At 37.3% G+C, this 14,863-nt stretch overlaps 1 protein-coding gene across 2 annotated transcripts in view; it reads left to right on the plus strand.

The window, feature by feature from the left end:
- Positions 1-14,863, plus strand: part of LNPEP (leucyl and cystinyl aminopeptidase) — a 105,993-nt gene that overhangs the window by 14,122 nt on the left and 77,008 nt on the right. The window contains exon 1 of one of the 2 annotated variants that reach the window (XM_025387273.1): positions 8,795-9,117. The exons of the other annotated variant lie outside the window; for it this stretch is intronic. The gene's annotated coding sequence lies outside the window, so the exon portion shown is untranslated. Of the gene's footprint in view, positions 1-8,794; positions 9,118-14,863 lie in introns of those variants that run through there. 2 annotated transcript variants of the gene reach the window in all.

Here is a 14,863-nt window from a genome sequence, read left to right on the forward strand (position 1 = left end):
AAAATGCAATATGCAGCACCTCATTGTTAATACAAATAGGTTCTATTTGTTCATCTGAAAAACATTAATTACATATAGCAGACAAAAACACAGTTCTTTTATATTTGCTATGATGGTTGGCATCTAACATAGTGTTTTGTTGCACACATATTAGATGCTTAATAAATATTATCTGAAAGTAATACTACTTCAAACAACTCCAAAGCAAAGACTTAACAGTTTTGTTTGGACTCTTAAATTAGAGGTCAGTCTGTCTGTCCTTCTGTCCTCCTTCCCTCCCCCCTCCTTTCCTTCTCCATCCTCCCCTTCACCTTTCCTTTTTCCATGAACTTTTCCATAGCAAATAGAGTAATTCCAAATCATTTTTTGGAACATTCTTATTAGTTTTCATTCAGCTTCCCTTTCCACTGAAATGAATTTATTGAGTACTTGCAGTATTTCAAATCCTATGCTTTGTACAGAGAAGACAGTGCTAAATAGGAAACTCTCTCAGTGTTAGAGGGAAAGGAAGATGATGTGGAGGGAGGGAGTCTCTTACTCTGAGCATTTTCAAAATCAACATTAAAGAGTGACCCAACATTTACCTCCTTGCTCCTTTCATCTTCTTATTTCATAGCCAGAGAGCTGCTGTGCCTTTGAGACCTAAGTGAGACCTAAGTGGTGCAATTAAATCAATTTCTCTTGCTACAGTGCTGCAAGGACTTCTGGCTGACCTATATTGGGGCACTTTGCCCTTCATTAGAGAGCCACGAAAACAATTCCCTAGCCAATTAAATTCAACTTTTAAAAAGGAATTTCCTAATATACCATAGAGTTGGTGAGAAGGCAATGAATGGGTCACACATAAGCTTTCATGTAGCCTTATGGGAAGAGTAAAGGTTAAGCTATGTCATGGTTGTCAGATGGGCAAAGCCACTGAAAGGCACAACTCTCTATTAGTTGACATAACAAAATATTAATAACTAGTGTTATGAATTATTTGCAGTATGAGTTGAGGTATGAAAGCATGAATTTTAGACCTGACACTATCCAGGAGGGAAAAAAGTAGATGTTTCTGTACTGATGTTAATCAAAGGTTAAAAATCAAATGACATTTTGAGGAAAACAAACCTAAATAACTCATTAATGACCATACAACTTAAATTATGGTGTGTGGTACTGTGAATACGTTGATTCAGTACTTCCTTCCCCCTTAAGAAAATCTCCATTTCTCCCTACTCCTTAGTATATTTATAGAGTAATTATATGGGAACAGAGTATAGGCAGTGTAATAGTCTGCTCTGGCTGTTAGAATGAAGTAATACAGACTGGGTGGCTTCAACAACAGATACTTATTTACTTACAGTTCTGGAGGCTACTAGCCCAAGATCAAGGGACCACCATGGTTAGTTTCTGGTGAGGGCTCTTTCTCACTTGCAGAATGCTACCTTCTTGCTGTGTCCTCACATGGTCTTTTTTCTGTGCAGATGTGGAGAGAGCAAGCTTTGCTGTTTCTTTCTCTTTTTCCAAGGACACCAATACTATTGGATTAGGGCCCTACCCTTATGACCGAATTTAACCTTAATTACCTTCTTAAAAGCCCTCTCTTCAAATGTAATCACATTGGGGGTTAGTGCTTTTTTGTTTGTTTGTTTGTTTGTTTAACAGTGTCGCGCTCTGTCGCCCAGCCTGGAGTGCAGTGGTGCGATCTCGGCTCCGCCCGCCCCCCACCTCCCCCCGGTTCACGCCATTCTCCTGCCTCAGCCTCCCAAGTAACTGGGACCACAGGCGCCCACCACCACGCCTGGCTAATTTTTTCTGTATTTTTAGTAGAGACGGGGGTTTCACCGTGTTAGCGAGTATGATCTCTATCTCTTGACCTCGTGATCCGCCCACCTTGGCCTCCCAAAGTGCTGAGATTACAAGTGTGAGTCACGGCACCTGGCACCCGGCACCCAGCTGGGGGTTAGTGCTTTAATACATGAATTTGCAGGGTGTTGGGGGTGGGGTGGGGGATATAACTCTGTATCATAGGAGTCTTAACTTCAGACAGTTTCTTTCTGTAAACCTCAGGGTAAAGAAAATTATTTTTCCACAGGAATAAGTTACTGGAGTTTACATTCCTGCCTCAGGATGTTAAAAGAAGCATATATAGTTAAGTTCAATTTTTTTTTTTTTTCTGGACACAGTAATTCAGGATGATACAAAACCCCTTGTCCCATTTTTGTCCTGCACTGAAGCAATCCAGACCTTCCGTATTTATTTACTTTGTGTATTTACTCTATATGCTTTTTCAGACAGTATACTAAACTTTCATGTTTGGATCAAGATGTCTGGAGAGTTTGGGAGTAGTTTATCTTTGAAGGCAGAGTTATGCTTCTGAAACATTTTGGTTTTAGAATCTCTTTTACACTCTTAAACATTTTTTTATCGAGGACCCCTAAGAGCTTTTGTTTGTGTGAGTATTTCTCTAGATATTTAAAAATTAACATTTTAAAAAATTAATTTATTTAATAACAATAAAAACCTTTTACATATTAAATAAAATTTTTAATAAAATAGAACTATTATTTTTCAAAACAAAAGGATTAGTGAGATGCATTATTTTTCATTTTTGCAAATCTTTTTGATGTTTGGCTTAATAGGAATACAACTGGATTTTCAGATTTGCTTCTGCATTCAGTCAGTTGTAATAGCACAAGTCATGTAGCCTGTGGAAAACTCTACTATACACTCATGAGAGAAGTGGAGTGAAAATGGCAAATAACATATTATTATGAAAATCGTTTTGACTCTGAAGGCCTCCTGCAAGGGTATCAGGGATTTCTAGGTGTACCTATATTACATCTTGAGAACATTAATCTTGCCTTTTTCAGGAACTGGAGAGGAATAGTTTAGGAGTCCACAGAAGGTAGAAAGTGGAGCTGTTGGAATTGGGCAGCAAGTTTCTTAAGATAGATCTAGGTCACAGGAGGGGAATGTTCTGGCCAGGCAAATGTGCCTGGCCACATTATCAGATGCCTTGGTTGTGTGCGGATTCTACCGTCATTTATTTCAGCCCTAGATGATTCTAAAGTAGAGAGAGACAGATTTTTCTTAAACTATTGCCTTTAAAAACCATTGATTTTTATCCCTATATTTTTTGTTTATATCCAAAGTGTTTTCAACAAGCTGCCCCTTTCTCAACACCTCAGCCCCTCAACAAAAACATAATGGAGATACATCATTTAATTTCTCAGCCCTTTCATGATTTATTAGACTAATCTTAGTTTTTTGTGTTTTTTTTTTTTTTTTTCGAGATGGAGTCTTGCTCTGCCACCCAGGCTGGAGTGCAGTGGTGCAATCTCGGCTCACTGCAAGCTCCACCTCCTGGGTTCACACCATTCTCCTGCCTCAGCCTCCCAAGTTGCTGGGACTACAGGCGCCTGCTACCATGCCCAGCTAATTGTTTGCACTTTTTTTTTTTTTTTTTTTTTTTTTAGTAGAGACAGGGTTTCACCGTGTTAGCCAGGATGGTCTTGGTCTCCTGAAGTCGTGACCCGCCCGCCTCGGCCTCCCAAAGTGCTGGGATTACAGGTGTGAGCCACCACGCCCGGCCGACTAATCTTAGTTTTAATGAATTAAAGGCCTACTTGGCTAAGTTCATTTACTTTTTTTTTCTCCTGCTTTTCTTGATCTATGGACCCAGGAATCCCAGATGATACGGAACTCTTTGTTTCATACCTGCCCTGCCATAGAATGATCTAGACCTTTAAGAGGGCTAGAATCAGTTTTCTTTTTCTGGGCTTTCTGGGGCCATGAATGACTAGGGTTGATCTGCTTTCTCAAGCTTTGCCCCGGGCCTAACCAGGTCAGCCTGGGACTAGCCTGTGGGGTTTGACTATACCTGGAACAGATGGTTAATCTGTAATTAGCTTGCTATAATGTAATTTCCATTTGGCTGGCAGTGGGGAAAGGAAGGTACTTCCGGTAAGCTACACACTGATTTTCATCTAGGTGTTCACACATACCAGGTTTTAGGAAAGAGAGCTTGGTTTTAGGAAAGAGAGCTTGACCCTCGCATTCCTGATTAGCATATTGTTAGTGTGAAAGTAAGGTGTAGACAGATAGATCTAATCACAAAATGGTTGGAGATCTTTTATGATGTCCTTTTCTTAGAGCAAATTTAATAGAGGAGTTTGATTAGCACCTAAGACTTGCTTAAAACTGAGTTACTAATTCTTTTTCCACTATTAATTGCTACCTCCACCCTCCTTCTCCCCACATTTCTCACAAACCCGAGACATCCCTGAGGCCCTTTAAAGTCCTGTTTATCCCATAGAATACAATGACATACAAAAGGACATGCACTTCTTGCAGGTTGGCTTCCCTTATATGAAACATAATATGTGGCCAAATAATATGTTGCTGTATATAAAAATGTGTGGTTCTCTCATTTCTAGGATTTTTATGTGTTATGTTGGCTTTTCATCTGAAAGTTTTCTCTTGTCCATTTGTATCTTGGTATTTTCTTTTTCAATTAAAATATTAATTTCTAAGAAGCAAACCAATCTATGTCTTAGTTTATGTAAACTAATTCAAGTTTTGTTTTTTACTCCAGATGTGTTGATAGAGGTTAATATAAGAAATGTTTGTGTGGCATAACGCAAAGGTTATTTTGGATTCTGAACCCATAGCAGGTTCTAACCGGTGTTCGTCAGTTTATGCTTGCTTTTATCCTTGAGGTTAAGGAATGTTCACCAAGCCTTTGATTACTAGGTATATTGCAGAATAAATAAAATTGTCGCTGGTGTATATTCTGTATTAATCTGTCCACAGCAGCGTTGTCAGTGGTCTCAAGGTTCTCTGTAGACATTAGTATTGGGTTATGGCATGCTAAAATAGAGATAATTGAGACTGTAAAGTTCCAAGTTTAAGTTATCAATAACAACCTTAAAACTGTCTTCCTTTTCTTTCCTTCTAAAATAAGACATATGGTAATCTGTGATCAGATGTAAACATGTACATCCTGAAATGTAATTATAAGGTCAGCTGGCCTGAGCTAGAATTCTATTAATATGAAAGTAGATGATATACCTACCCATTCTAACCCATTCATTCAAAATACCTTGAAATAGTTATTGACGTTATAGAAATTTAGCCCTTCACTCTGCTGGTGTTTATAGTTAAGTGTCAGAAATGCTTTTATACAGAAGACCTTGTATGGTTCCTTTGTGTGAGTGTACAGAATTTGTGGAGCAAAGATCTGGAATCTGGCATATGAGAATGTGCAATAATTGTTCAAATGAATAAGCTGCTCGAATTGACCTTTGTATAATTAAAATCAGAGTGCTGAAGTGTTGCATATTCCTCATTCTTGCAATTATATTTTTGAAACTTAAAGCAAAACAAAAAATAACCCTTCTATCCCTCTTTTCATGCCCATATTTTGGCAACCACTGATATGCTTTCTGGTATTATAGGTAAGTTTACATTTTCTAGAATTGTGTATAAATTGAATTATATAGATTTTATATAATTTTATGTAAATGGAATCATACAGTGCTCTTTTTTGGCCTGACTTCTTTGACTCAGCATACTACAGTTTGTTTTTTAAAAATTGGTAAATAGGGCTGGACACGGCGGCTCACGCCTGTAATGCCAGCACTTTGGGAAGCCAAGGTGGGCAGATCACTTGAGGCCAGTTGTTCGAGACCAGCCTGGCCAACATGACGATAGCCCTGGCTAACATGGCGATAGCCTATCTCTACTAAAAGAACAAAAATTAGCTGGGTGTGGTGATGTGCACCTGTAGTCCCAGCTATTTGGGAGGCTAAGGCAGGAGAATCACTTGAACCCAGGAGGCAGAGGTTGCAGTGAGCTGAGATTGTGCCACTGCACTCCAGCCTGGCTAGGCAACATTGTGAGACTTTGTCTCAAAAAAGAAAAAGAAAAAAAAATGGTGAATAATACTCCACTCTACAGATATGCCATAATTTGTTTATTCACTAATTCACCATTTGATGGACATTTGTTTTCAGCTTGGGACTATTACAAATAAAGCTGCTATGAACACTCTAGTATAAGTTCTTTGTATGCACATTCAGTTTCGTTTCTCTGGGGTAAATTCCTGTAAGTCGATTGGCTGGGTCATCTGGTACTGTAAGTTTTAACTTTTTAAGAAACTGCTAAACTATCTTTCAAACTGGTTGTGCCATTTCACATTTCCATCAGTGGTATATGAGAGTGCTGATTAATTTAGTATAATAATCTTTTTAATTTTAGCTAATCCAGTAGATGTGGTTACCTTGGGTTTGTTTTCATTTGCATTTCCCTAATGACTACTGATGTTTGTTATCTTTGTGTAGGGGGAAGGAGAAATGGATTTTTTGGACATTAGTTCACCTTTTATGAAATGGCTGTTCAAATCTTTTGCCCATTCCTTTACATTGGATTATTTGTCGTCTTAGTGAGTAGTAAGAATACTTCAAATATTCTGGATACATGCTTACACAAAGATATACACATATATATATTACACAAACATATCTAATAGTTCCCTCTATATAAAAACACTAAAGATGTTGCTCTATCATTTTCTAGTTTCCAGAGTTTTTTTAATTAAGAAATCCATGGTACCAGCCTGGTCAACATGGTGAAACCCTGTCTCTACCAAAAATACAAAATATTAGCCAGGCATGGTGGCAACCATATTAGCCAGGTATGGTGGCACCCGTGTGTAGTCATACCAACTCCAGAGAATGAGGCAGGAGAATCGCTTGAGCCCTGGAGGCGGAGGTTGCAGTGAGCAGAAAGTATGCCACTTCACTCCAGCCTGGGAAACAGCGTGAGACTCCATCTCAAAGTAATCCATGGTAATGCGAACTGTTACCCTGTATGTAATATGTTGAGTTTTTTTCCTAGCTGATTTTGAGTATTTCTTTACTTTTGGTTTGCAACATCTTGTGTTTTGGTTTGGTTTTCTTTGAGTTTATTCCTTCTTGAATTGGTACACTGATGTCTTTTACCATATTTGTGAAGTTTAGGGGTGATTGTTTCTTCGGATAATTTTTCTGCCTCAATGTTTTTCTCCAGTCATTCTGGGACTCCAACTGCATATGTTTTAGTCCTTTTTATATTGCCCTACACGTCCCTGAGGCACTGTTTATTTTTTCCTCAATCTTTCTTTTCTCTGTGTCCTTCAAACTGAATCATTTCTGTTAATCTTTAAGTTCATTGACTTTTTTTTCTTTGTCATCACCGTTCTGCTCTTCAGGCCATTCAGTAAATTTTTCTTTTAATAATTTTTGTTTTCTGTTTTAAAATTTTATTTTGATACTTTTTATAGTTTCTATTTCTCTGCTGAGAATTTTTACCTTCTTGTTTATTTCACTATGTTCTTCTTTACCTCGTGGAGCATAATTATAACAACAGCTTTAAAGTATTCGATATTTCCATCATCTGGTGATTGCCTTTTCCATTGAGAATTGTTCACATTTTCTTGGTCCTTTGTATTTCAAGTAGTTGTGGCTTGCATCCTGGACATTATGGGTGGTATATTATGTAGATTCTTTTATCCTCTGAAGAATGTTGATATTTTTGTTGTAGCTGGCAGTCACCCTGCTCGGGTTCAGACCTTAATTCTGTTTCACCATCTGTGGACAGTGGCTCCAGTATCAGTTTAGTTCTCCTAGCCTTTGTATGGTAGACAGAATAATGGTCTCCAAATATGTTCATTTCCTAATCCCTGGAGCCTTGGTAATATTTTAGGTTACGTAATGAAGAGCAGTTAGGTTGCAGTTAGAGTTGCAGTTGTTAATCAGCTGACCTTAAAATAAATCCTGGGTTATGTAGTTGGGCCCAGTGTAGTCATAAGGTTTTTAAAAGTGAGAAAGTGAGGCAGAAGAGTCAATATCAGAGAGGCAAAGTGTGAGAAAGACTCAACCTGCAGTTGTGGCTTTGATGATGGGAGGGGGGCCCAAACTAAGGAATGTAAGCAGTTTCTAGAAGCTGAAAAAGAGAAAGAAATGGATTCTCTCCAGAGCTTCCAGAAGGAATACAGCACTGTTGCTATCTTGATTTTAGCCCAGTGAGACCCATTTTAGACTTCTGACCTCCAGAATCTTAAGAGACTTGTGTTATAAGCCACCAAGTTTGAGGTTAATTTGTTATAGCAGCAATAGAAACTAATAGACTTTGCTATATTGGTCTGAGTCTTTTCTGCACATATATAGCTCAGTGATTATTCTGTAATTTTTGCAGGTTCATGCACAGATTTAAGGGATCCTCTTTTCTGATTCTCTCCCCTACAGGAAGAGACCCTGTAGACCCTACAGGTTTACTTCTGTGTAGCCTACAAGGTCTACTTCTGGTTTCTCTGGATAGGAATATGGGACTCATTGGAATTTTACCTGTTGGCATTGCCACACCACTCTGTGACCAAAGCCTGCCCTCAGGGCAAAGTAGAGAAAGGAAATGGAACAATATTAAAACAGAAACTCACCCCCATGTGTTTTGCTCCAGCAAGTTTTTGACTCTATAACCTATTATAAAGTGAAATGAAAATGTGGACACCTGTGAAGCGGTCCGAGTGCAAAATTTGTCTAGTTTGGGGGTGATTGTTTCTTTGTCTAGACTTTCATTTTTTTTCCCAGTCTTTTAGAGTTGCCTTCTACCTAATTCAACAACAATTTTAGTGGCTTGCCTTTTTGAGTTTTTCTGGTGAATTCAGCTGATCTTCTCAGAATTGCTTTCTTCATCTATTTTGCAAGTTAATTGAATTACCTAATAGCTATACCAAGCATAACTCGAAGTGCCGCAGCTGACCTTGGGCAAGCTCCTAACTCCACTTAGTACAGAAGTGGAGCCGTACAGCCCTGAATGTCAGGCATGTTGTGGGGACTAGTTGTATTGGTTTTTTATTGCCACCATAACAAATTACCACAAACTTCAGCAATACAGTACAAATTTATCTTAAAGTTATGTAGGTCAGAAGCCTGACATGAGTCTCACTGGGCTAAAATGAAGGAGTTGGCAGGGCTGTGTGTTCCTTTCTGTGGGCTCTGGGCAGGATCCATTTCCTTCACTTTTTTGGCTTTTGGAGGTCGTCCACATTCTTTGGCTCCTGGCCCTGTTCCTTCATCTTCAAAGCTACCAAAGGCAAGACATGTCCTTTTTCATTATTTCACCCTGATAGCCTCTTTTGCCTTTTTTTTTTTTTTTTTTTTTTGAGACAGAGTCTCGCTATGTCACCAGGCTGGAGTTCACTGGCACGATCTCGGCTCACTGCAATCTCTGCGTCCCAGGTTCAAGCGATTCTCCTGCCTCAGCCTCCTGAGTAGCTGGGATTACAGGCACCGGCCCCCATGCCCAACTAATTTTTGTATTTTTAGTAGAGACGAGGTTTCACCATGTTGGCCAGTATAGTCTTGATCTCTTGACTTGGTGATCCACTCACCTTGGCCTCCCAACCTTTTCTGCCTTTTAAGGACCCCTGTGATTGTATTCGGCCATCCTAGATAATCTTTCCATCTCAAGGTCTGTAACCATGTCCCTAAGGATTAGGACATGGACATTTTGGGAGTTGGGCAGGATTAGTCTGTTGACCATACCAGTTAATTTTATTTACAGAGGATGTAATGATGAATATGTTGAGCTGATGAAGTAGACAAGTGACTACTATATGTAGAGGTAATGTTGGAACAAATAATACGTCTCAGAATAGTTTCTGTAAGGCTGATTTTATTCTGAAATTTTAGTTAATTTATAGTTAATATAACTACCTCTGTATTCTGTTGTGGTCTTTTGTGGGTAGAATTGAGGAAGAGATAGGAATGGGTTTATTTTGCCATGGCTCGTGATACACCAAAATGTGATCCTTGGTCAGTTTACCTAAATATCCATGTAATTATTTTATCTGATTTAATAATTTGCTGAAATCTTCCTTATTTTTACTTTTTATGAAGTTTTTAGCCATTTATATTAGAGGGTGATTTTTAAAACAACTTTTGAAGACTTAGGTGACATTTTAGTAGATATGATTGATTTCATATTATTTTAGTTTTAGATTTTTAAAATTGATTAACCAAATCCATACTCTGTAGCTAATTCTCCATATCTGACCAAACTTGAGTATCTGAGGATTTTCTAAACTTGGGAATATCTAAAATTTTTGATTATGAAAATTTCTTGTGCATTTCAAATTATAAGTCTTATGCATGGCTCTACTGTGAGTAATAGTACTAAATAATATTCACATGTACATTTCAACACATTTTAAATTCAGCCAACTACTTTTATCTTTTTTTTTTTTTTGAAACTGAGTCTCACTCTGTCACCCAGGCTGGAGTGCAATGGTGTGATCTTGGCTCACCACAACCTCTGCCTCCTGGGTTCAAGTGATTCTCTTGCCTGAGCCTCCAGAGTAACTGGGATTACAGGCATGTACCACCACACCTGGCTAATTTTTGTTTTTTAGTAGAGACGGGGTTTCACTATGTTGGGCAGGCTGGTCTTGAACTCCTGACCTCAGGTGATCCACCTGCCTTGGCCTCCCAAAGTGCTGAGATTACAGGCGTGAGCCACTGCGCCAAACCAAAATTTATCTTAATTCACAGATTTTACAATTGACTTTATCAAATAAATATTTTTAAGTAGAAGAAATGTTTACTGACTAATATATGAATCATAATCAAAATTAAACATCAGTTATGCTAACAAGTCCACTGAAACGTAGCTAGGGTAACTAACTGCAGCAAAACTTGGTTCAATGTAGAAATCTAAAACTTAAAGCAACACATGCAATGTGAATTGCTTTAAATCTTTAGTTGTTAATTGAAATGCATTTTAGGCAAATTGATCACATTCTAGGGTGTGGGTTGGGGGGTTTCATTCTCTACCTTTTCAGCCGAGATACAGTTCTGTGTCCCAACAAGTATAGTGTAGTCAGTGACTTTTCCTTTTATGATGACCATAAAACTCTTCAGACTAGTGTTTGTAAGAAGACAGGAAAATAGTAAAATATGTTAGAACTATTTGCACCAAAAACCAAATTTTAAAAATTAGTAAAAGTTTTATCACCTAGGCAGAAAACTTTTCTATTAATTATACAGTCTCTCATCTCAAATATCGTGTTTTACTGTTCTTAGAATCACCTAGTGCTACAGTGAAAAAATGAGACAGTAGATAGTTTTTTTCTGAAAAAAATCAACTACAATATAACATGAGAAATTTCTCTAAAAATATGTTTTTTTCTACAATCATGTCTTGTCTCTATTTTTTTTGAGACCAAGATGGAACCATGTTGCTTGGTCTTGAACCATCAGCTTGTCTGTTCTCTGCAATGATTTTTGTTCTTCTAGTTTGATCATAAAGTTCTGAGAATTCATTTTATGATAAATGTGAAAGTTCATTTAAATATTATGTTCTTTTTGTTCCTGTAAAAAAAGAATATCTGGAATAAAGTAATAACTTGTACTGTGTTGTAGAGTTGCTTCGGTTGATGAATGGTTGTCCTATTATTTGAAAAGGATTTACCTTTCAAAAAAAAAAAAAAAAACTGTCTACCATGCAAAAACAAATGACTTCTTTGAGGTTGCTTAACCATTTCCTGTAAGCATGGGAAAGTGGTTATTTTCAAAATCACCAGACAGAATTTGGGTAGAACTAAACTTAGCTGAGCAGTTCTGTGGGTTAAACTCACTTATTGTTTCACTTCTGTCTTCCTCTAGAGAAGTTAAAATTTAAAAATTACAAAAGAAATCTGCTTGGTTCCTGTCATTTTTACTAACTAGCTGAGTATCTTTGGACAGACGCTAATTGTTTTATTTATAAATGTAATAGGATTGGAGATTCTCTTTACAAAGCTTACAGTTTTCTAAAATAGCAATAGCTGTTTTTAAAAAAAAGCTTCTGGTTTTTAAAAATAGCAAAACAAAGTGTCAGTAGCATGGGTACTGTGCTGTACATTCATCCCTTAGTATTCTCTGAGGATTGGTTCCAGGATCCCCTCCCCCCTACCAAAATCCACCAGTGTTCAATCCCTGTATATTTGCATATAACCAGTTTACATGCATCATCCCATTTACTTTAAATTATCTTTAGATTACTAATAAAACATAATACAATGTAAATGCTATGTAAATTATACTATATTGTATTATTATTTTTGATTTTTTCTTTTTTTTAAAATCTGCAGTTAGTTTAATCTGTAGATCTGGAAACTATAGATACAGACTGACTGTATTTGGATAATTTCATAATTTTAATGAGAGAAAGGGAATGGGGGGAAAGTCCGGTTTACTGCCTATGATGAAGCAGTAATACAGTGAATTTAGTTGAGACATCAGCCAACCTTTTTTGAATACCTGCTAAGTACCTGGCCGAGAGAGTTGTAGAAACCACAGTGTCAGTGTGTTTCTACACATTTCTATAATTGTTGGAGTTGTGTTTATCTCTAGAATTTGTGGCACTATCCTAAACCTCCATGCAGCTCTTTAGTTCTAATGTAGAGGTGGCTCTGTGACCCCCCCAGTCTTCTCCAGAGGCTATGTAGACATGAAGTGTTTAGTTGGAACTAGGGACTTGATTTGACATTTCTGGACTCTTTTACCCAAAGTCTAAAAGGGTATTAAAGGGTATAGGTACTGCAGTCAAAAAAATGATGGGTTTGAAACTTGGCCGTACCACTTAATAGCAAGTTCTTGAACCCCTTTTTTTCTCACTTTGGCTGTAAAATGTGAGGATTAAATATTAATCAGTGTGTGTAAAATGCTAATTAATATAGACAGTTGATAATTTTTTGAGTACACATTGTGTGCTAGACTGTGTTCTAAATACTTTTACATATCATTTAATTCTTATAACTCAATGAGATGGATACTATTATTATCCCTATCTTATAAATGAGCAAACTGAGCTTGGAAAGATGAAGTAACTTGCTTAAGGCTACACAGGAAGTGGCAGAGCAGTCTGGTTCCAGAGATACCCTTTTTTCTTTTTCTTTTCTTTCTTTTTTTTTTTTTTTCCCAGGCTAGTCAAGTGAAGCAATGAGAGTGGAGAAGGAAGAAATAAGCCTGTAACTGGTTGTGATCCCTTAGTTGTAAATACCACTGCACTGGGACCAACCTCCAGAGATATTCTTTATTACTCTGCTGTGCTGTCTCTTTATTGCTTAGCTGGGTATTAGCATATGATTTGCCCTCAGTGAATGTTGGCTTTTATCAACATTATCAGTGGTGGTAGTGACGATGATGAACTTGGTTTTACTTTTTCAGTGTCTAACCTGGTCCTGTGCTAGGACCCCAGGCAGAGCTTCCTATGAAGTCACATACAACAAGGCCTTTGGGCTTAAGAGAAAAAGCCCACAGCTGCACAGAGGAGTTTTTATATAAAGAATACAAAATGTTCTGATACCAAGTGTTTCATTCTCTCCTTATGTTTCTGAGTTGAAATTTGAAGTAATCATGAGACACTGCATGTGTTCCCATTTCAAAAATGCCGCAGAATCATAAAACTAGTATGTAGCATATAGTATCAATTTTGTCTTAGGGGATCAATTAGTCTAAGAATAGTATACCAAAACATTAATTGTGATAATAGTGTAGTGATCAATTTATGAATGAAATGATCCTCTATTACTGCATATCATATCATAAAACTTAATGGCTTAAGGCAACAACCATTTTCTTTGCTCATGATTTTTTAGCTCAACAGTTTGGATTAGATTCTCCTGGGTGTGTCCTCTGCTGATCTTGCCTGAGGTCACTCTTGTAGCAGCCATCATCTGGCAGCTTGACTTGGAGCCGGATGGTCTAAGATAGTTTCAGTCGTATCCGCCCATTGATGGTGGCTTTTGACTGGGTTTGGCTTTCCATGTGGTTCCTCGTCCCCAAGGAGCCTAGCTTAGTTTTCTTCTCATGGAGCTTTCAGGTAGTAAAAGATAAATGGTGAAAGCTACAAGGCCTCTTAAAGCCTAGGATTGGACATTCCACAGTGTTATTTCTGCTGCATTCCATTGATTAAAGCAAGTTACAAGGCTGGAATCAGTGGCGATAGAAACTTCACCTAATAATTGGAGATTAATAGCAAATTCCTTTTTAAAAAAGAATGTTTTGTTCATTAATTTTAAAAATTGACATAATTATACATATTTAGGGAGTATAATTCCATGTTTTGATACATATCTGTGCTATATAATGATCTAGTAAGGTAGTATATTGATCACTCATGCATTTATCATTTGCTTGCAGTGAGAACATTCGAAAGTTTCTATTTGTAGCCATTTTGTAATATGCAGTATTTTACTGTTAACCACAGTTACCCTGCTGTGCAGTAGAACACCAGAATCTCTTCTACTTATCTAATTGTAACTTTTTATCCTTTGACCAGCCTCTCCCCATCTTCTCCCTTGTCCCCTCCCCAGTCTCCGGTAACTACGTTCTACTCTCTGCTCTTCTATAATTGATATCAACTTTTTTTTTTTTTTTTTAAAGATTCTACATTTGAGTGAGATCATGTGGTATTTGTCTTTCTGTCTAATAGCAGATTCTATCCTGGTATCCTTGTTTCCTGATTTCACTGTTGTGGATCATTTCTAAAACATCCTAACAGCATTGATAGTTTTTTGTTAATTTATTAAGATCTTGGCAGATGAAAACATGATCTGTACATGTTTGAGAGGTTTATTTCTATTTTTTAATAGAAAAAGAAAATATAGATAATATAAATGCCCAACATATCTACAACTCCACCTCTCAGAAATAACCAGTTAACCTTTTTATTTTCAGTGTATCCAACTGGATATTTATTTAAATGTCTATAACCTGCTTTTCTCTCTTTATATTTTGAATACTTTTCTGTGTTTAAAATAGGTGTAAATAATTTTTTGTCTGCATATCTTATTCAG

Source organism: Theropithecus gelada, chromosome 6 (genome assembly GCF_003255815.1).
Source record: "Theropithecus gelada isolate Dixy chromosome 6, Tgel_1.0, whole genome shotgun sequence".
Taxonomy (NCBI): Eukaryota; Metazoa; Chordata; class Mammalia; order Primates; family Cercopithecidae; genus Theropithecus; species Theropithecus gelada.